The sequence below is a fragment of the Gopherus flavomarginatus genome, chromosome 4 (genome assembly GCF_025201925.1).
Source record: "Gopherus flavomarginatus isolate rGopFla2 chromosome 4, rGopFla2.mat.asm, whole genome shotgun sequence".
Lineage (NCBI taxonomy): Eukaryota > Metazoa > Chordata > Testudines > Testudinidae > Gopherus > Gopherus flavomarginatus.
The window spans coordinates 211,928,387-211,949,744 of NC_066620.1; the positions used below are offsets into that span (position 1 = coordinate 211,928,387).

At 41.8% G+C, this 21,358-nt stretch overlaps 1 protein-coding gene across 6 annotated transcripts in view; it reads left to right on the forward strand.

Annotated features, from left to right (window-relative positions):
- The first annotated feature begins 6,780 nt into the window (after positions 1-6,780).
- The window catches only part of NCOA1 (nuclear receptor coactivator 1), a 305,911-nt gene continuing 291,333 nt past the window's right edge, over positions 6,781-21,358 (forward strand). For all 6 annotated transcript variants that reach the window (XM_050948717.1, XM_050948715.1, XM_050948719.1 and 3 more), the window contains exon 1: positions 6,781-6,866. The gene's annotated coding sequence lies outside the window, so the exon portion shown is untranslated. The remainder of the gene's footprint in view (positions 6,867-21,358) is intronic.

The window sequence follows — 21,358 nt, forward strand, 5'->3', positions numbered from 1 at the left end:
CTTGTACAGACTATTTGCTTGTTTTACTACAAGCTTGAATGTGATCAATATCTTTCAGACCAAAAGCAGCTTGACCCAAGTCGTAAGTAAAAAATGAATCCTGTAGTAAATAAATGTCATTCACCCTTTTCTAACATAATAAAAATATTAAATTTAAGAATCTGAATAAGTGAATGGTAAGCTATATAATTGCTTAAACAAATGTTTTTATATCTATCTATCTATCTATCTATCTATCTATCTATCTATCTATCTATCTATCTATCTATCTATCTATATCATATTATCCTGATATCATATTATCTTGGTTAGCAGAAAGGTACGAAACTGAGTGTGCAGGCTATTTTTAGTTACAAATCAACATGTTTTGATGATGACCATCCAACAAGAATAAACCTTTCTTTAGGAAAATAATTACAAATGCAAAACAAGATTAAAATTGGTGATTTAAATCAAGGTTTCCTAATTACTGATTGAAATTTTGATCAGAATCTGATTTAAATCAATCCACCCTGTTTTAAACTAATGTAAGCCAGAGACTTTCAGAGACATAAAATGTTTGTCAGTGCTAAATATTTGGCTGAGTAAATATTTACTATATATTGACAGTATGATTCAGTAGAGGGAGATGTAGTCAATGTGGAAAGAGTTTACAGGTATAAAATAAACTGCTACATTTGCTAACACATAATATTTCTCACTATTTCTGTTAACTAGAACAGTGATCATTATCACTTTTTAGCCCAATCCAGTGGTTCTCAAACTTTTGTACTTGTGACCCCTTTCACACAACAAGTCTCTGAGTGTGGGGCCCCCCGCCCCCATAAATTAAAAACACTTTTAATATTTAATACTATGATAAATGCTGGAGGCAAAGTGGGGTTTGGGGGTGGAGGCTGACAGCTCGTGACCCTCCCCCCTCACATCATAACCTTGCGGCCCCCTAAGGGGTCACAAACCCTAGTTTGGGAACCCTTGGCCTAATGGTACATTAGTTTGTCTGGTGATGTCTATTGAAATAGGCATCCACCTACAGCCTGTGCTAATTAAGTGGTGTAGATTCATGCCAAAGTGTGCTAAACATTTATGTAGCTATTAAAAAAAACCTACACTGCAATAGAAATAATGTTTTAAAGTGAAGGACTGAAAGAGAGGAAATGCTAGAATTAAGGTTGCCCATGCCACCCTCGTTTTGCCCTTTAGTGCATATTCACTGTAATACAATCTTTAGTTACGTGGTCATATAGTGTTTTTTACACGCTGTCTGCACAGGACAGATGATGCTCAGGGAGTGAGGCAATGGTTCAGTTTTGTTTCTTACCCTCATCATTCAGTGTGTCTTTCCATGCTCAATGTACTGTATCCCGTACGAATGCTGCATTGAATGTCTCTTCTGTGGCACTCACAGCTATAGTATTTGAGACTCACAAATAATAATGAACTTCTCTTTATAACCTCTGTGAGATATTTGAGTATTATACCCATTTGATAGATGGGGAACTGAGACCCTGGGATATTGAAGCCAAAATTTGCAAAGAATTAATTTTGGCCACTCAGCTCAGTTGACCTGGGAACCCAACTTTTCAGATTACTTAGCATTTTTCTTGCACTTCGGATGTTCAGAAGACTATACAACGATTTTTCTAGGCCTTTATGAAGAGACAAAAATAAATTCCATTATATGCAATTCTTACAACCACCCAAAATGCTAGCGCTCTTAAAACAAACAAAACCCTGAAAGACCATTTCTCCAGATCATTCTGAATTTTAGTTCTATCCTCTATAGCACTTGCAGCCCCTCCCATCTTGATATCGTCTGCAAACTTTATAAGTGTACTCTCTCTGCCATTATCTAAATCACTGATGAAGATATTGATCAGAACCGGACCCAGAACTGATCCCTGTGGAACCCCACTCGTTATGTTTAGAGCAGGGGTTCTCAAACTTCATGGCACCGTGACCACTTTCTGACAACTGAGCCTGGTGCTCTGGGTGGGAGGGTCAAAGCCCAAGCCCCACTGCCCTGGGTAGGAAGCGGGGGCAAAGCAGAAGGGCTTCAGCCCTAGGCAGGAGGCCTGTAACCTGAGCCCTGCTGCCCATTGCTGAAGCCCTCGGGCTTAGACTTCAACCCTGGGCTGTGGGGCTCGGGCTTCAGCTTTGGCCCCAGGCCTCAGCAGCTCTAAGCCAGCCCTGGCAACCCCATTAAAATGGGGTCGCAACCCACTTTGGGGTCCTGACCCACAGTTTGAGAACCGCTGGTTTAGAGTACTTCCTTAGCTATCCTTATTCTTAGTGATTATTAGCTCTATATTATGCTTACTGAAGTTATAAAACTCATTTTTTAATTCTGCAGAACTAATTTTTCGTTCACTTTTGTCATTGTTTGGTTTTAGTTCAATTCATTTCCCTATTTTTTCTTGTCGGTATTGCTACGGAAGCATGAGTTTCAGCCAGAGAGGGGTGAGGAACTGGAGGAGGATTCTGGGATCTGGTAATTTTTCAGGAAATCCTGCTCCTTTTAGTGTCATGCTTGTACCTAAAATGGTGGTCAGATTTTTCTCTTTTCAGTAAAACATCTGGCAAATGATTGTTAAAGATAAACACCACTGTTAGACTTTGTTATACTCTTCACATCTCTTTAATTTCATCCAGGGATCTGAACTCACAGATAAGCAAAAACTTTTTTAATGTATGGGCAACAGTGGCACACAAATTGTGTTTTGGCCCAAGGTCACACAGCATGTCTGTGACAGCTGGAAATAGAACTTAGATCTCCTGACTTGCAATCCTGTGCTTTAACCACAAGACCATCCTTCCTTGACAGTACTGAAGTCTGAACTTCCAGTCCAAAATGGTATATGCGGAGCCAGACATTGTAGCAATTCATGATAGAGCTAGCAAAATCCCTTTGCCTCTTTGGGGCGGTCTTTCTTTTGTTTTTGTTTAAAAAAAGAAATGACCCTAGGGATATTTAATCAGTTGAAGCCTAAAATATTTTCTAATTAAAATGGATATTTTATATCAGCTCCCTGAACTCATAACATTCACTCTCCAGGATAATTCTGTTTTTCTTTTGTGTGGCCGAGTGGCAATACGTTTTACAAATAAAGCAAACAAAACGCACTCCTCTTTTATTGTGGGGGGAATGGGAGAGGAAAACCTGTTTAAGGAAATTTAACTGTTGGCCTGACTTTGAAGTGCTGAACAGCTCCAGCTGCCACTGAAGTCAATAAGATGATGTAGGTGCTCAGCATTTTTGAAAATCAGGCCACACATATGCTAATATTCCTTTACCAACAGATGCATTAAGACAGAAGGATGCTGGGTTTACTGCAGCTATAGACACTAGTCTCTAAAAAGGAAAAGTTGATTCTTAACTGGAACATCTGTAAAGTTAATCATCATAGTAATTCATATAGAGATGTATGAAAGAGATTCCCTACATTGGTGCATTTTGCATACTAGTGAGCACGTCCATCATATTCGTGATGCACAAACATATAATACCTATTGCAGCTTATGAGTAGCAAAGCTGTAGCATCATAAGGCTGTATCTAAAAGTGATGATAAGCACAAGCCTTGTAGTCTTGTTCCCTGTGCTCAGGGCTGATGGGGGAGGGGGAGGGAGAGGAGACAATTGTACCGAGGCCCTGAGTTCAAGTAGCCCCCTGAAAACGTCTGTTTCTGTTTTGTTTCTAAAGCTCTTCAATTTATATAATTGCATTGCCTCTTATGTATAGCTGACTATATGTAGTCAGGTTGCAATTGTAATTCCACTTGCTCTCAGCAACAGGTGACATAACTGTTAAGATACAATGAACAAAGACCAAAGTGCTATTTTTTTTTTGTAATATGCTGCTTTTAAGAACAATGGCTTGGTTCATAGTATAGTTGTTTGTTAATTGGAGAACTGTAGTTTAATATAGAAGTTTACTCAAGGAAAAAGTACTGAAAGCTTTTATAATCAAATAGTTCAGATGGCAGCAGAACTTGTCCTTCCACTCGTCTTTATAGCTGATATTAAGCATTGTTCTTGTGACTGTGGGACTGGAGAAACTAACCTTACTGGATTTCCTACTATAATAGGGCAATTGTAGATGTAGCTAGGAGCTTAAGGTGAAGTATCTCGTGTCAGAGAGGTGTCATGAGAGCTATGTAATAAGAATAAAATATGTTTTTGTGTATTTCTCCTAGAATTTGAAAACTCTATTTACTGTCTAAATAGTTTGGCTCCTGTTATATATGTAATACAACTTCTTAAATAGATCACTTACCGGTGCATGGCTACATAAAAATGGCCATACTGGGTCAGATCAGTGGTCCATCTAGCCCAGTATCCTATTTTCCAACAGTGTGACTATAGGAAAAAAACAGTACAGAGAATTTATCGAATGATCAGTCCTCTGTCATTCAGTCCAAGCTTCTGGCAGTCAGAGGCTTAGCAACACTTGGAGACATCGTGGTTCATAGCCATTGATGGACCTATCCTGCAGGAACTAACTTCATTCTTTTTTGAACCCAGTTACAGTTTTGGCCTTCGCAAACTCCCCTGGAAGTGCAATAGAAATGTCTTTAAAAGAACCTATAGTAGTCCAGTTAGGCTAGACAGAAAATCGCAGGACTTTATCAGTTATTTTATTAATGAAAACCATACCCGGGGTGGGCTGTACCAGCCTTTGACAAATACCAGAGGGATCTGCCTGTTTTTCAGATATTTTAAGCAATCCTTAACTCCTTTATTTGACATAATAAGCTATCATTGAATTGCTAGTACCTGCTTAGTATTGGTTAAATATAATTACTACTCTAAATTTACTGGGTGTTCATGGATTGTATAATGCAGTGGTTTTCAAACTTTTGTGCTGGTGACTCCTTTCGCATAACAAGCCTTTAAGTGCGATACCCCCCCCATAAATTAAAAACATTTTTAAATATATTTAACGCCATTATAAATGTGGGAGACAAAGCAGGGTTAGGGGTGAAGGCTGACAGCTCACGACCCCCCGTGTAATAACCTCGTGACCCCCTGAGGGGTCCCGACCCCAGTTTGAGAACCCCTGGTATATTGCAGTGCCGCTTTATTTTGTACAGATTAAACAGCTGTGATGTTTTGCTGGTACCTGATCTCAAACTGAGAAAATAACACTCCATTTTTAGGGAAACACTTGCCACAGCAGGAATGCCTCACATGAGGTTGAAGAACGCTTTGTCCTGCTGTCAAGTGGTGGGGCTGAGAGTGCAGCCTTTCCTGGCCCTGAGATAATTGTTCCCCCTCTGCTGCATTCTGCCACTTGGTGCTTCATGCCCTACCTTGCCTTGCTTAATGGCTTCAGACAGAATGGTGAATGGGGCATATGGAACCAAGGTGCTGAATAACATCACAAACACCCCAAAATGGGAGAAATAGTACCAACATCTGCCCCCCACCCCTTTCCAGCAGCCACTTGCTGCAGGCACCATAAATGTGAATTATCAACCTTTTGTGCTGTTAAAATTTCAGCTGTAATGTTACTTTCACACATGGATATAAAATATATTTTTTGCCTTTAACCTGATCTCTGTTTGTGAGAGAGCCTCTTGTGCAGTCTTTTATTCAGGACAAACTGTCAGCACTGTCACTCGCAGCGTATCTGTGTGTTGATTAAAGAGGGAAGTAGCAGATTGTTTTGTAGATTAAAACAAGAAGAAACTAACAAAACTATATTTTTTTGTTCAGGCTGGAATGCCCACTTTATAACCTGGTATGGTTGGTCACCTTCTCAAACTGCATGGAATGCACTGAACTTCTGAGTTTCATAATTACAGAATTTGTATATATTCCTGCAGAATCTTTGTGAACTTTTAAAATTGTTTGGACAAAAATCATTAGGGTATAACTAATATTTCAAGGATGACTTAATTTATTGCTGTGATTGAGCTTTCCATGGAAAAATGTCAGATGGAAAACTGCATAGACTTTGAAGCCAAAGTCCATATTAGGTATAGCCCTGGGTGTGAGGAGCCTTGAACTAGAGTCTCAGTTTCTGTGGCTGCTGAGTCATGGTAACATGTGGCATGCTCTGTATAATCAGCATGATAATTTTACACCTTACGTTGCCAAGGTAAGGGAGTTTTATCAGGTTGTCAGAAGGCTGGTTCTGCAATAGAGTGTGAAAAGATCAGCTTTTAATTTGCTTATTGTACCCTGACATTAGCCAGAGTGTTGGAGAGAGTTGTGCATTTTTCAAAAGAAAATTAATTACCCATGTTGTTGTAAAGTGGAGGATATTGTTGCTGTAGTTACATACAGTATTTTAACAGTGGAGTGGTTGTTTTGTAAGTAATACAAATGCTTAGTTATACTATCTTGATTGAGAGATGAACAGAAATAGTACAAATCAATGAAAAACCACAGCAACAGACCCTAAATTGCTCTGAAATAATGCTTTGCACTTTTATTTTTCTTCCAGTTGTATGTAAAGCCACCTACGCTGAAGCTCCGGAAGCGTATACAAATATTTAATATACAAAACTAAAGATTAAAATCCCAAAATACAACAACTGGCTCTTCTCATCCAAGACAACCATAAGTTAGAAAATAACAGACCACTAACGAAATAGCCTCTGAAATCTGATCACCCCATAGTCCTCAAATACCCCTTGAACGAAATCCTGAAGAAATACATTAGTTTTACAGCATATTCTGATAATCAACAAATTTAGGCTTTGCTAGGAAAAGAGGGAGCGACTGAGATTGAGGACACTTTGCAAAAAACATTCAGTAGTTTCCTCTTTTTATATAGATGGACTTTGGCCTTTGTTCACTGGCTGGTTGAAACGATGATGATATTGCATCCTGTGAGAAAAGTGGACCCTCAGGTATCAAGGTAGCACACATTCAAAACAATATCTTTTAAATTCTATCTGAAAATAGATAAGTAAATACTTGTCCATGTAAAGAGCCTAGCAGAATGCTGATGTTACGTAAACTATAACTGGAAGCTAGTGCTGACTATAGTGTGGTGATGTGACCATTCAATATCTTCATCAATGATTTAGATAATGGCATAGAGTACACTTATAAAGTTTGTGGACCATACCAAGCTGGGAGGGGTTACCAGTGCTTTGGAGTATAGGATTAAAATTCAGAATGATCTGGACAAACTAGAGAAATGGTCTGAAGTCAGTAGGATGAAATTCAATAAGGAGAAATGCAAGCACTCCACTCAGGAAGGAATAATCAGTTGCATGCACATAAAATGGGAAATGACTGCCTAGGAAGGAGTACTGCGGAAATGGATCTGGAGGTCATAGTGGATCACAAGCTAAATATGAGTCAACAGCGTAACACTCGGGCAAAAAAAGCAAACCTCATTGTGGGATGTATTAGCAGGAGTGTTGTGAGCGAAACACGAGAAGTAATTCTTCTGCTCTACTCCATGCTGATTAGGCCTCAACCGGAGTATTGTGTCCAGTTCTGGGCACCACATTTTCGGAAAGATGTGGACAAATTGGAGGAAGTCCAGAGAAGAGCAACAAATACGATGAAACATCTAGAAAACATGACCTATGAGGGAAGATTGAAAAAATTGGATTTGTGTAGTCTGGAGAAGCGAAAACTGAAGTGGGAAATAAGTTTTCAAGTACATCAAAGGTTGTTACAAGGAAGAGAGAAAAATTGTTCTCATTAACCTCTGAGCATAGGCCAAGAAGCAGTGGGCTTTAATTGCAGCAAGAGTGGTTTAGTTTGGACAATAGGAAAAACTTCCTAACTGTCAGTATAGTTAAGCACTAGTTAAATTGCCAGAGAGGTTGTGGAATCTCCATCACTGGAGATTTTTAAGAGCAGGTTAGACAAACACCTGTCAGGGATGGTCTAGATAATGCTTATTCCTGCAATGAGTGCAGGAGGCTGGGCTAAATGACCTCTCAAGGTCCCTTCCAGTCCTACAATTCTATGATTCTGTGCCCTCAAGAAGTACCTCTCAAGTGGACAGCAACATTCTGCGTCAATATAAGATTGTAAGGGCAGGTCTACACTACTGCTTAAATCTATCTAACTTACGTTGCGTAGGGGTATGAAAAAAAAGGCCTCTTCTCCCCCCCTCCAGCGACGCAAGTTGCAGTGACCTAAGCGCTGCTGTCCATGCAGCGCTATGTTGGCGGGAGACACTCTCCTGTCGGCATAGAGCGTCTTCACCAGACGCGCTATAGTGGCGTAGCTGCATCCATGGAGCTGCTCCAATGTAGCACTTCTAGTGTAGACCTGTCCTAAGTGACCTTAAGTCCTAGCTTCATGTTGAGCGTATGACAGGTGCACCACTAATCTTGAGATGATGAATGCATGGCTAACTCATAACAAGCTCTGCATCCAAAATAAATTGTCGATGCTTCTTGCCAAATGCAGTTGGAGAAGGGGACTCTCTTGGCTACAGTTGTTTCACCATCCAGGATCTAACATGAACCCCAAACTGAAGCCAGTAACAAGCAGCAAGTGCATTCTTGCAATCTGGAGGGCCGATATGCTTTCTTTGATCCCACAGTATTTTTGCCAGCAAGTTTTAAAAAAATATGAATTGGATGAATGGACTATAAGGTGGATAGAAAGATGGCTAGATCATGAGGCTCAGTGGGTAGTGGTCAATGACTCGATGTCTAGTTGGCAGCCGGTATGAAGCGGGGTGCCCCAGGGATTGGTTATGGGGCCAGTTTTATTCAACATGTTCATTAATAGTCTGGATGATGGGATGGATTGCACTGTCAGCAAGATCGCGGCTGACGCTAAGGTGTGGGGAGAGGTAGATACACTGGAGGGTAGGGATAGGATCCAGAGTGACCTGGAGAAATTGGAGGATTGGGCCAAAAGAAATCTGATGAGGTTCAGCAAGGACAAGTGCAGAGTCCTGCACTTAGGACAGAAGAATCCCATGCTGTGCTATAGGCTGGGGACTGACTGGGCGAGCGGCAGTTCTGCAGAAAAGGACCTGGGGATTACAGTGGATGAGACGCTGAATATGAGTCAACAGTGTGCCCTTGTTGCCAAGAAGGCTAATGGCATAATGGCTGCATTAGTAGGAGCATTGTCAGCAGATTGAGGGAAGTGATTATTCCCCCCTATTCGGCACTGGTGAGGCCACATGTGGAGTATTGTGTCCAGTTATGGCTCTTCCTCTTACCCTACTCCCACTACAGAAGGGATGTGGACAAATTGGAGAGAGTCCAGTGGAGGGCAACAAAAATGATTAAGGGGCTGAGGCACATGACTTGTGAGGAGAGGCTGCGGGAACTGGGCTTATTTAGTCTCCAGAAGAGAAGGATGAGGGGAGTTTGATAGCAGCCTTCAACTACCTGAAGTGGGGTTCCAAAAAGGATGGAGCTCAGTTTTTCTCAGTGGTGGCAGATGACAGAACAAGGAGCAATGGTCTCAAGTTGCAGTGGGGGAGGTCTATGTTGGATATTAGGAAAAACTATTTCACTAGGATGGTGGCGACACACTGGAATGTGTTACCTAGGGAGGTGGTAGAATCTCTTTCCTTAGAGGTTTTTAAGGTCAGGCTGACAAAGTCCTGGCTGGGATGGTTTAGTTGAGGGTGGTCCTGCTTTGAGCAGGGGGTTGGAGTAGATGATGACCTGAGGTCTCTTCCAACCCTAATCTTCTATTATTCTATTTTCCCTGGTTGTCTTCCCCCAACCCATGAATACCAGAGTTTTCTTCTGTCTTGTCTAGGTTGTTCCTCAGCCAGCTAGCTCTAGCCTCAGATGACACTGAGTGAGTGAATTGTTCAGCTGCATCAGCTGGGACAGATAACTGGACCTCTGTTGCCATTTTATCAGCATATTAGAGACACTGTAGTCTAATCACCCTCATTATGAGGCCATTAGGATGTTTGAGAGAGAGAGGTGATGCCATAGAACCCCTGTGGTATCCCACGAGGGAGCCCGTGGGGCAGACGAGCAATTGCGAAGCAGCTGTTTGACCTCTCTAAAAGAGGAATGGAGTAGCTCAATCAATCAAAAGCCAGGTCTACACTAGGAGTGCTTTTCAATCTAACTGTACCAGTATATTATAACAGGAAAGTGCTCCTAATGTGGATGCAGCATGTACCAACAAATCTGCTTTTGCCAGAAATAAGCTATAGCAGCAAACGTTTAATTATGTGTATAATTTATAAACAAACTGTATTTACATTAAGGGCTTTTGTCAGCCAGAGATCACACCTTATCACACCCATGACCAGCCTAGCTGTGCCAGCAAAAGTTTATAGTCTACACCTGGGCTAACCCTGTTAGGGACTTCAGATATGTCAACTGTACCTCATGATCATTGGTGTCTATACGGTGCCTTCAGTTCAAAGATTCCAAAGAACTTTACAAATATGCTTGCACTTGCCCTTGCAATGTCACTGAGGGGTAGGCAAGCAGTATTTCCATTTTAGAGATGACTAAACTGAGTTACAAGCCTTAAGTGACACACCCAAGGTCTTGCTGTGAGTCAGTAGCAGAACTTGGGTGGAACCCATGTGTCAGAACACAATCATTTTGTGCCTTAACTATGTGGCTGTCCTTCATCCCCAAAGGGAAACTTGTTCTTATTATCATCCAGCTTTGTGGTAAGTACTGGAAGCATTTAACATGTGTTCAGTTTTGACTTAGGAGCAAGTTTTTCTAAGAAAATTAGAATAATTTAAGAATTTTGGTTCACTTGCTAAAATGACGTGCATAAGCTTTCAACAGTTAGATAATTCCTTTCTTATGCAAATTAAGAAATGGGTCCATTGTAACATCGGCGTATGTGTGACATCCACTGAGTTTTTCTTCAGCTGAAATCTCGTTGAACAATTAAGAAAGGAGCTAAACAAAATTTTAAAGGAGCTAAACACTGTTTTAAAAATAGTGACTCTGTGTACATCTCAAGGGATGTTGTGAAGACACCAAATTGAAGCAACTCTTTCCTCTTATCCACTGATAAAGCCCATGAAAAATTATTTTTCCTTCAGACAAGTGTTTACATAGTTTAATCTTAATTTGTGAACAAAAAGAGTAAATTATGTTTTAAAACAAATGTCTTAAGTATATTGGAGAAATTACAAACAGGAAACCACAAAGAAATGCAGCCCGTGACATGAATTTGAGAGAGGCTGGAAACTTTCAGAGCTTCACTGGTTTAACCGAGTTTTTCCTCGAAAACATTAGAACTTAAAACAATTCTGAAAATCTCTTCTCACTGTAACTAGTATTGAATCACTAGTTCCAGCAACAGTGTCAAGGGCCAATTGGCCCTTTAAGGAGAATCAAGACGTAACTTGCCCATGATGGCCCTCTCAAGACTCACCGGAGTCAAGGTGGTTGTCCCAGGTGGCTGATAATGGTGGACCTGCACCCTATAAAAAGGCTGCCTGAGCTCAGCTGGGGAAAAACTCTCAGGAGGAAAGTACCTCTGATGAGAAGAGAGACAAGGTGGATGAGGTAATATCTTTTACTGGACCAGCTGCTGTTGGTGAGAAGAACAAGCTTTTCAGCTTGCACAAAGCTGTTCTGAGAAGAGGTTTGTAAGGGGGCAACCCCAGAGGGAGTATGTCCTCGGGGAGGGAACAGGAGTAGCCATGAGGAAGGGAACTGAGAGTTCCAGAGAGAGAGAAAGAGAGAGAGAGTCTGTTTCCCAGTTGCCAGGAGCAGAAGTATCTTGAAGGGAAGGAATCTGAGGAATGTCTACACTGCAGCGGAGCGCAAACCTCCCGGTGCGGATAGGCAGATTCATGCTACTTGGGCTCAGGCTAGCATGATAGCAGTAACAGTGTGGATGTTGGTGCTCGGGTCTCTCAAGTGTAGGTGGGTCAAGTGGACTTACTGGTGTGAATCTGTCTACTTGGGGTGGGAGGGTTGCTTCCAGCTGTGGTATAGACATATCCTGAGACTGTTTCCAGGAACAGAAGAAGAGTATTCTGGGAAAAGGAATCAGAGACTGTCCCCCAGGTGAAGGAAGTGGGGTTATCTGGAAGAAAAGGAACCAGCAATTGTTTCCAGAAGAAGAGAAGAGGACTCTTGAAGGGAGGAGCCAGAGGTCATTGTCCAAAGCTAGTTGCACCGACTGTAGGATGGTGGATGCCCTGGAGGTTCCTGAGTAAGATCTTGCTTAAGTTTGTGTTAATTTTATGATGTCCGTGAATGAGACCCTCTGAAGGGGGAGCACTCTCTGATGCGGAGATTTGTTTGGACTGGCTTGGGGAAACTAAGGCAAGGTTTGCCTGCGGCACCAGTCCCAAGTGCTAGGGGACATGTAGCCAGAAGCAGAGCATCCACACGGAGAAACTGAAATAGATATTTTAAAACCTCTTTTAAAAATTTAATATTTGCTATCCAAGGTCAAACTAATCCATGTAGTATATTTTTCTTAAAGGAAAAAACACTTCAAATCTATTGGCTCTGCCTCACAAGAAACAGTATAATGTATGTGGCTCACTTCCGTAACAAAATGGACTTCAGCTGCAAGCTTCTCAGGGGTTATTTTGGACAGTTTGAGGGAAAGAGTTGTCAAAACGTCAAGTACTTCACTTGTGTAGTTCTCTTATAAACAAATATTATGCATTGGAGAAGTTCTTGTCAGGATATTACCAGCCTATGCTAATAGTGAAATATTAAACACAACTCTCTTTCACGCAGAATATCAACTGGTAAACCTCTGGTGCTTTATTTTTTAACTAGGGTGGCTTCTCCCAGGGTCTCTCACTTCTTCCCCTGTACCCACTCTACCTCTGGAGAGGGAGGTCTGGATAAGATGCTGTTTCATGTGTTGGCCAAAGAGGATCACTTGAGTCAGAGCCCTCTTTCAGTCAGGCTGTGTGAATTGCGCATAAGTCCTATGTTACAAACTTGTTTAAGAGTTGTAACCAGGGAGTTCAGTGGTTTCCAGCCTTCTGTGAGAGCTCCTCTTGTAACGGGTTGGTAGCTAGTTGTATGTTCGTTATAGTGATGCCTAGGGATCCACCACCGTCCGGGCACCATTGTGCTAAGCACTGTAGAAATAGAGTAGTCGATGCTCTCTTCCCTGAAAGAGCTTGCACACTAGACAATAGGGACAAAGAGTAGGGGAAAGAGAGAGAGGGGGTCTATATACCAATCACTTTGTACCGTTTCCTGGTACAGTTCATTTTATTTTCAGTCAGTTAGTTGTAGTGTCTATTCTTCTTCTCCCTGCAGTTGCCTAGTCCAGTGTAGTTTTAGCCCTCCTCTATGCTGATCTAGCAGTTAGAAACAAGAGGAGGAGCCAGCAGCAGCCTGCCAGACAGCTGTCCATGGACCAAGTGCATCATAGACACAGTTTTTGGGAGCCGTTGCACTTGAGTCAGAGTGGATGTAGATTCTTCCCACCACCACTGCTCTTCTTCTCTGCTTGTCTCCACACCCCCAGCATAGCCTACTTCCTCACCCCATTCCCAGGTTGAAAGCATTGAGTTAGTGACAATGGTTGGCTCTCAATGTGGTTTGTGTCCAACGTGGCTAATACTCTTAGTAACCGTAGCAGCTGAGTGTTTTGTCCTTGCTATTTGGGTGCCTTCCTCTAACCAGTTCAGCACTGTTTTTATTGAAGCCTAACCCCCACTCCCAAATAGCATCCGTGTAAATGGCCTGGGTGGCCCTCCTTCCAGCCCAGCATTCTATGCCAAAGACATTCCAGTGTGCATTGTTACATATACTGCTGAGTGGATAGTCTGTGGGCATATGATCTACTGCAAAGGCACGATGGGCCTGGTGTGCATGGGGAAAACTTCCCCCAGATTTTAAAATCGGTTCAGCTGAACAGATGAAATTGGCTGGCGCTGTAGTGTAGATGAGAATTCAGGCAGCTTGAATAATTTCAAATGAATGTGTCTCAAAACCATCTCAAGCTGGTACTGCAACTGGTGTGGTAAAATATGGTTGTGGGCTACACACTGTGGCTCCAGCAAAATCTGTTTAGCTGAGCTGGTTTTAAAACCAGTTGGAATTTTTGGGGAAGATTTTCCAGCATAGATGGACCTGTGTGTTACATGCTCAGATTTCCCCAGCACACATAGCTAGCTAGTATCAGAGGGTAGCCGTGTTAGTCTGGATCTGTAAAAGAGCAAAGAGTCCTGTGGCACCTTATAGACTAACAGACGAAAGCTCATGCTCCAATACATCTGTTAGTCTATAAGGTGCCACAGGACTCTTTGCTGCTTTTATAGCTAACTACAAACATGATTAGGAATCGTGGTTGGTACAAATTCACGACCACTTGACACATGACTGTTTTGGGAGGAGGCAAAATGCTGCTGTGTGGGCCCAATTCAAATGAGTTTGCTGTTCTCACATTAGATGAGTGTCACAAACTGGTGAAAAATATCAGATTGATTTTTATTATAGACAGGGCACGACGCTCATCCCTCTTTTACTAGGCCAGCACAGAGCTGGAGTTCTGGTCTTGAGCACAGATCTTTGGCTCAGGAGCACAGTGCGCTGCAGCTAGGCTGCTTGGAAACTTTTGCAAACAAGGGAAACTGTTCAGGGAATTTTTTCAAAAGCCAAAGCATTTTCCCTTTAAAAGAATAGCTCATAGACTCATAGACTCTAGGACTGGAAGGGACCTCGAGAGGTCATCGAGTCCAGTCCCCTGCCCTCATGGCAGGACCAAATACTGTCTAGACCATCCCTGATAGACATTTATCTAACCTACTCTTAAATATCTCCAGAGATGGAGATTCCACAACTTCCCTAGGCAATCTATTCCAGTGTTTAACTACCCTGACAGTTAGGAACTTTTTCCTAATGTCCAACCTAAATCTCCCTTGCTGCAGTTTAAGCCCATTGCTTCTTGTTCTATCATTGGAGGCTAAGGTGAACAAGTTTTCTCCCTCCTCCTGATGACACCCTTAAAGCTGTCACTTTAAGTAGATATGTGTTATGGTTAAACTTCTCTAATCCTTATTACATGTCAGTATAAAAATGCCCTCAGTAATATGACCCAGCAGTTCCTTGAATGCTTTGCTAAACAAGTTGGTCCACCTCTGTTTCAGCAAAAATCTGTTAAATAGCCTTGGTGCATAGATAATATTGTTGCAGTTTATTCTCTTTGGTTTGAAAAGGTATTTGGTGATCTGTGCTCTACTAACTTTTCAAAATAAAGCATAATTTCAAGAGATTCAGTATGTCCCCCACACATGACCCTGGCTAATTTTGAAATATGATTACTTGGAAACATGCAGATTCTGTGGAAGTCTCCTTTTCTTTGTTCTGTGCCTTCCACTTTTTTAAAGAAAATAACTTGAAATTTATAGGTGCTAAAGAAACAGGTTGTGCAAGGTGTTAAGAAAACTGTGTGAATTGCTGAACCACAATTTGCCTTGTTAAATTAGGATCATTACCACATCAAGTCAGTAACTACGCAAGCATTTTAATGTCAGTTCTAATTTATTCTGTGACTCTTGTCACTTTCATATTCAGGTTCAAAATGTTTGTAAAAGCTTGCTGCATATCATCAGTATTCAGAATTCAGAGTTTGTTAGGTTCCTCCAGGCAGGCACTGTGTGAGCAAAGCACCTCGCTTTTGAAAAGCCCTTATTTAGGGGGCACCCAGCAGTCATTGTGGCAGGGGCAGTGGATGGGGTAAGAAGAGAAGCTGTAAAAAGCCAGCTGCAGGGCAAGGTGGGGCCATTTCCAGGCAGAAGATGGACCCTACTTTGATTCCATACCTTTTGTTTTTCTTTTTTTTTCACTGAAAGGCAAGGAGAGGCAGGGAAAGAGGAGAGGAAGAAAACCGAAAATGGAGAAAGGGCAACTGAGAGAGAGTAAGAATATGCTGTGAATGGTAAAGAGAAGGCAATGAGCTACTCAGTACTGAAGCTAATGAAATTGATTTTATTTAAACATCTTACATTGTATGTTGCATTTTCCTAGAAAACCTCTCACAGCTGTTATCTTGTGTTGGAAGGGAAGGGTGTAGCATGATGCTGTTGTATCACAATCACTCCCCCCTAGTCAGGCATGTAACTGGATGAATGGAACAGGTCTCGTTGAATGACCGAATCAGCACTGTAACCACTACATAATTGTGTGGTTGACAGAGAATACAATAATAATGCAGATCTGCGATCAGTATAGCCAGGTAAACAAGAGAAATGTTGCTGCGCACAACAGTAACCAGGTGGGTTGAAACTCTGTCCTTGTACTGTCCGATGTGACTTATGTGGTGGTCCAAGACAGGAAGATGTACTTAATACTACAGAGGTATATAACATTCTTCCCTCCCTCCCCTCACCCCCTGCAAATTTGAAGCCCTGTTACTGCAACAAGGTCCTGAATTATGAAAAGTTGGTCATCCTAACCAGCAGTATTGATCTGCGTAGATACAGTTTATAGTAATTGGCACTGATTCTCTGGATTCCACAGTGATACATAAGGGTTTATTCCTCTTTTCTGTTTACTTGGTGGGGGAACATAAAAGGCATTTGTGACCTTGTTTGTTTAGATGGCAAATCAGTTGTCCTTGTTGCCAGTGCCTTGATGTCAGATACTTGGGCTTTATGAGAGTTACGATGAAGTGGTGTCTCTGTGGATGGTAGCGTACTTGACTGTGACTTCTACTCGGGTGTACAATTCTCCCGTCCCCCAGCAAAGGCTCTGAGTCCTGCTGACCCTCCCTCTAGCTATTTTTGCAGACCACTTGCAGCACTCTTGGGTTGTGCCAGATGTTTTTGCTGGAGAGAGAAGCATGATGCCTCTCTTGAGGCTAGACATACTGCCTCTGCAGCCTACTCAGGCCCTGCTGGCCTTAGCAGATATGATCACTTGTGTGTATGGTGCTGGCCGTTGACTACCTGGCCAGACAGGCTGAGTAGTAAGAGCACGCTGGTGGATAATATTTCCATGAATAGAATTCTTTAGATGATTATAAAGGCTGGGAAAGTAAATAGAGCCTTTAGGAGGGATTAGAGGGTATAGGTTACAGTGCATTTGTCAAGGTGTATGTTTCTTCACCTCTCTTCATCTTGTCTGATCTATCAGGTCTAGCTGAGTGACTTTGAGAGCTGTCTGATGCCCAGCCCAGTCAGGACTGAAGTAGTGTTAGCAGATTTAGAGAAACAAATGGGAAAAGGACAGCATACATCAGTTCTCCTGTTGAAGGGCAGACACTTCCTGTCTGTCACTTGGAATTTGGAGTTGGGAATTGTGTGAATGGTCAGAAAGGGTTGCTGGAAAGCAGGTAAAATGAAAAAGAAACGAGGGGGTGTGTGTGGACAGAGTGAAAGCCTAATGGAGTGGGGAGGGAAGGGGGAGAGGAATAGCACATCCCCCAGAGGCTTTGTCTTCACTGCCCAAAGTGAAGCAGTAGTTATAATTCTGTAGTCAGCCTCACTTCAGTACCTGGAAAAGGTCTTGAACAAATTATTAAATCATCATTTTGTAAACAGCTAGAGCATAGTGGGGTTACAAGGAATAGCCAACATGGGTTTGTCAGGAGCAAATCTTGTCAAACCAACCTAAATTCCTCCTTTGACAAGGTTATTGGCCTAGTGAGGAAGCTGTAGGTTGATATATCTTGATTTTATTTATTTATTTGATAAGGCTTTTGATACAGTCCCACACAAGGTTCTCATAAGCAAACTAGGAAAATGTGATCTAGCTGAACTTTACTGTAAGGTGGGTTGCACAACTGGTTTAGACATTGTCCTCAAAGAGTAGGTATCAATGGTCTGCTGTCAAACTGGGAGGGTGTTTCTAGTGGGGCTCTGCAGGGGTCAGTCCTGGGTCTGCAACTAGTCAATATTCAGTCAATATTGTCATTAATGACTTGGATAATGGAGTGGAAAGTGTTCTTTTAAAGTCTGTAGATGGCACCAAGCAGGGAGGAGTTGCAAGCACTTTGGAAGACAGGATTAGAATTCTAAACAACCTTGAGAAATTAGAGAATTGGTCTGAAATCAACAAAATAAAGTCGATGAGGAGAAGTGCAGAGTGCTACATTTAGGAAGGAAAAATCAAATGCGTGACTACAAAATGGGGAATAACTGGTTAGGTTGTAGTACTGCTGAAAAAGAACTTGGGGATCACAAATTGAATGAGTCAACAATGTAATACAGTTATAAAGAAGGCTAATATTCTGGGCTGTAATAACAGGAATCTTGTATGTAAGACATGGGAGTTATTTATCCCACTTTACTTGGCACTAATGAGGCCTCAGCGGGTATACTTTGTCCAGTTCTAGGTGTCAGACTTTAAGAAAGATGTGGACAAATTGGAGAGTCCAGAGGAGAGCAACAAAAATGATCAGAGGTTTAGAAAACCTGACCTGTGAGGAAAGGTTAAAAAAATTGTGCATGTTTAGTCCTGAGACTAGAAGACTTGGGACTGCTAATAATCTTCACATCTGTTAATGGCTATTATAGAGATGATGGTGATCAATTGTTCTCCATGTCCACTGAAATTCAGACAAGTAATGGGTGTAATCCACAGCGAGGGAGGTTTAGGCTATTTATTAGGAAATGCCTTTTAACTGTAAGGGTAGTTAAATGCTTGAATAGGCTTCCGAGGGAAGTTGTGGAATCTCCCTCTTTGGAGGTTTTTAAGTACAGTTTAGAGCAGACAAACACTGGTCAGAGATGGTTTAGATTTACTTGGTCCTGCCTCATTACAGGGGGCTGGACTTGATGACTTCTTGAGGTCCCTTCCAGGATGGTTTCCAGGATTCTGTGCTTAGGCAGTCTTGTCCATTTGCATAACTTGGGCATTAAATGCATAGAACTACATTAATTTGGTAATAGGTTTACATGTTTAAATTTAAAAAGGCAGCAAATTCAAAAGTTAATGTTCTAGTAATACTAACTCTCATTCACATGGTTTTTGATTAATGAATTAAATCATTTGTTAAATGATATAGCCTGCACAGTGTGCTTTAATAATTCTGGGGGTATGTCTACACTAGAAACGCAAGTCAATCTATATTACGTCGACTTACATCCACTACAGTAATTACTGCTGTGGTGCATGTCTACACTACTCTGCTTGATTGGTGTTGCTTGTCCTCTCCTGAAGAGCTTCCTCCGACCCAAGAGGGGCAGCGTGGAGAGCTGAGAGCCCAGGCTCCCAGTGGGTGGCTCTCCCCCTGCTCCCTATTCCCTGCTGGGAGCTGGGGGAAAGCCTCCCAGGGCTTCTTGGCACCTCCCCGTTCCCCAGTGGGAAAGCTGCCTGGGGCTTCTTGGCGCCTCCCAGTGCACGGCTGGGAGCTGGGTAGCCTTGTCAATTTCATGGCTCAGGAAATTGACATGGCTGCCCACCTCTGGGTGAGGGGGCTCCTGGGCGTCTCGCCTCCGCTTTCAGCTGGGAGCAGGATCCAGCCACCTGAGCTTCTCATCCTGGCTCCAGCCGCCCAGCTCTCCGAGGGAGTGGGTAGGCTGTAGCTGAGACAAGACAGCCAACAGCTGATGTAAGGAACGCAATGTCTATGCAGACGAACTACACCAACATAAGCCTTACATCTCTTGTGGAGGTGGAGTTATGGCAGTGTAGTAGGGCACTTATATTGGCGGAGGAAGGCTGTAGTGTAGACACTGACATAATTAGGTTGATGTAAGATGCCTTACTTCGACCTAACTGTGTAGTGTAGACGAGCCCTAAGAGAACCTTAACTTTTCTGTCTGGGTCTTGTTTTGATGTAACCTTTTTTTTATAGGCTCTTGTTTAAAGCTAGTATTTCAGACTTTCAAGTAAAGTTGATGCAAAAAAAATCCTGTATAAAACAAATCTCTATTTAAACTAAGGAACATCTGTTGGAATAAGGAATTATGCTGAAAAGCATGTAACTCCTGCAGCATTATTTTGTATTTCATATTGTATTCCGTAATAATTCTCACTTCAGTAGAGACTACAGCAGTGATGTCAGCCAGGATTCTGTGTGTTCTATCTGTCATCAAAATTATAGATTATAGTGAGCATTGCCAGAATCCTAAATGTCATTGGTGATTGTAGTACATTGCTGATGAAATTCTGCAAAAAAGAGCCAGAGTTTGGAAATTCCAAGAAGGCTGTGTTGAATACTATATTGAAGGGTAAAACCTTTCTGTTTCTTTTGAAAGCCCTTTGAAGTCAGAGGGTAGAGCTTTATAATAGTAAGAGTGCTTTCTCAATTGTTGGTCTTCTAATGTATTAGCACCGCTTCCTGCTGTGACGCTATCCAGATTGCATCCAACAAATTGGCATGATGATATGAAGTGGATTATTGTAGCTGTAATGGGGCCATGAAAATTATTGGAAAAGGATCAAAAAGGAAAATTTCAAGAAGGAAAAACAAATGTGATACCAACAGCTGTGGAAAACTGCTTTTGTTTGTTTAATAATATATACCTGTCATGAACTGTGTTCACCATGAAAGCAGATTAGACTCCAAAAACTTCAACAAACCAAAATAAGCTCACTATTCATTCCATAATCTTTTAAAATAGGTGATGTCCAGATTCTTTGATTAAGATAACAATATATTACAAGTAGGGGTATTCTTTCAGTGTAAGAACTTCCTTTATTGTTGTCAATATGAGGAGGAACATCATGGAGTATTTCGAAGCTGGTAAGTCTGTATGAGTAGATACAAGTAAACTAGAAGTTTCTTGTGATAGGACAGGGTGAAGAGGCCTATAATGGCCAAACTTTAGAGGAAATGGGAATATCAGCAGTACTTGCTTGAATCATAGGTGAAGAGATGAGGTTTAAGATGCATGGATAAACTGTTATAGCTTCATTGAATCCAGTGGAATTCTGATAACTTGCACCAGCTGAAGATCTGCCCCAGGGAATTTATTGTAGCTGGTGGAGATGGTGCATGGGAGAGAGATGAAGCTCGCTTGGGAGAACTGGGAAATGAAACAGAAATGCTTGAGGAGCATAAGTAAATAGCAAAAGAATAGTGAAGTGATTGAGGGAAATTCTCTGGTAGATCTCAAGTACAGAAGTGTAGTTGTACTCTGGACTTGAAATGATTAAGAAGTTAGTGGAACCTTCAGAATGGAGATGAGATGTGCTCAAAAGCGGGTGTCACTTTGTACGTTGTTTGGTTGTTATGAAACACAGCAGCATAGACCAGACACCACATTTAAGAGCACCTGTGTGATAGCGTGGAGTATCTTCATGATGAAGAGACCAGAATTACTGGCTGATAAGTAAAACAAATCAAACAAATATTGAAAATAAAAAGCTGTCTTTTTAATTTAAAAACAAAAAGGAGGTAGGGGACTCTCGCTCGCTATGAACTTGCTATGCAATGTGAAAAGTCAGTGCGTTTGCGGGCTTCAAGAGACTAGACAAATTAGGAAGGTGATAAACCCTTTCTGAATGCAAATGGTGATCTAGACTACTTTGTGCAGTTATGGTTATC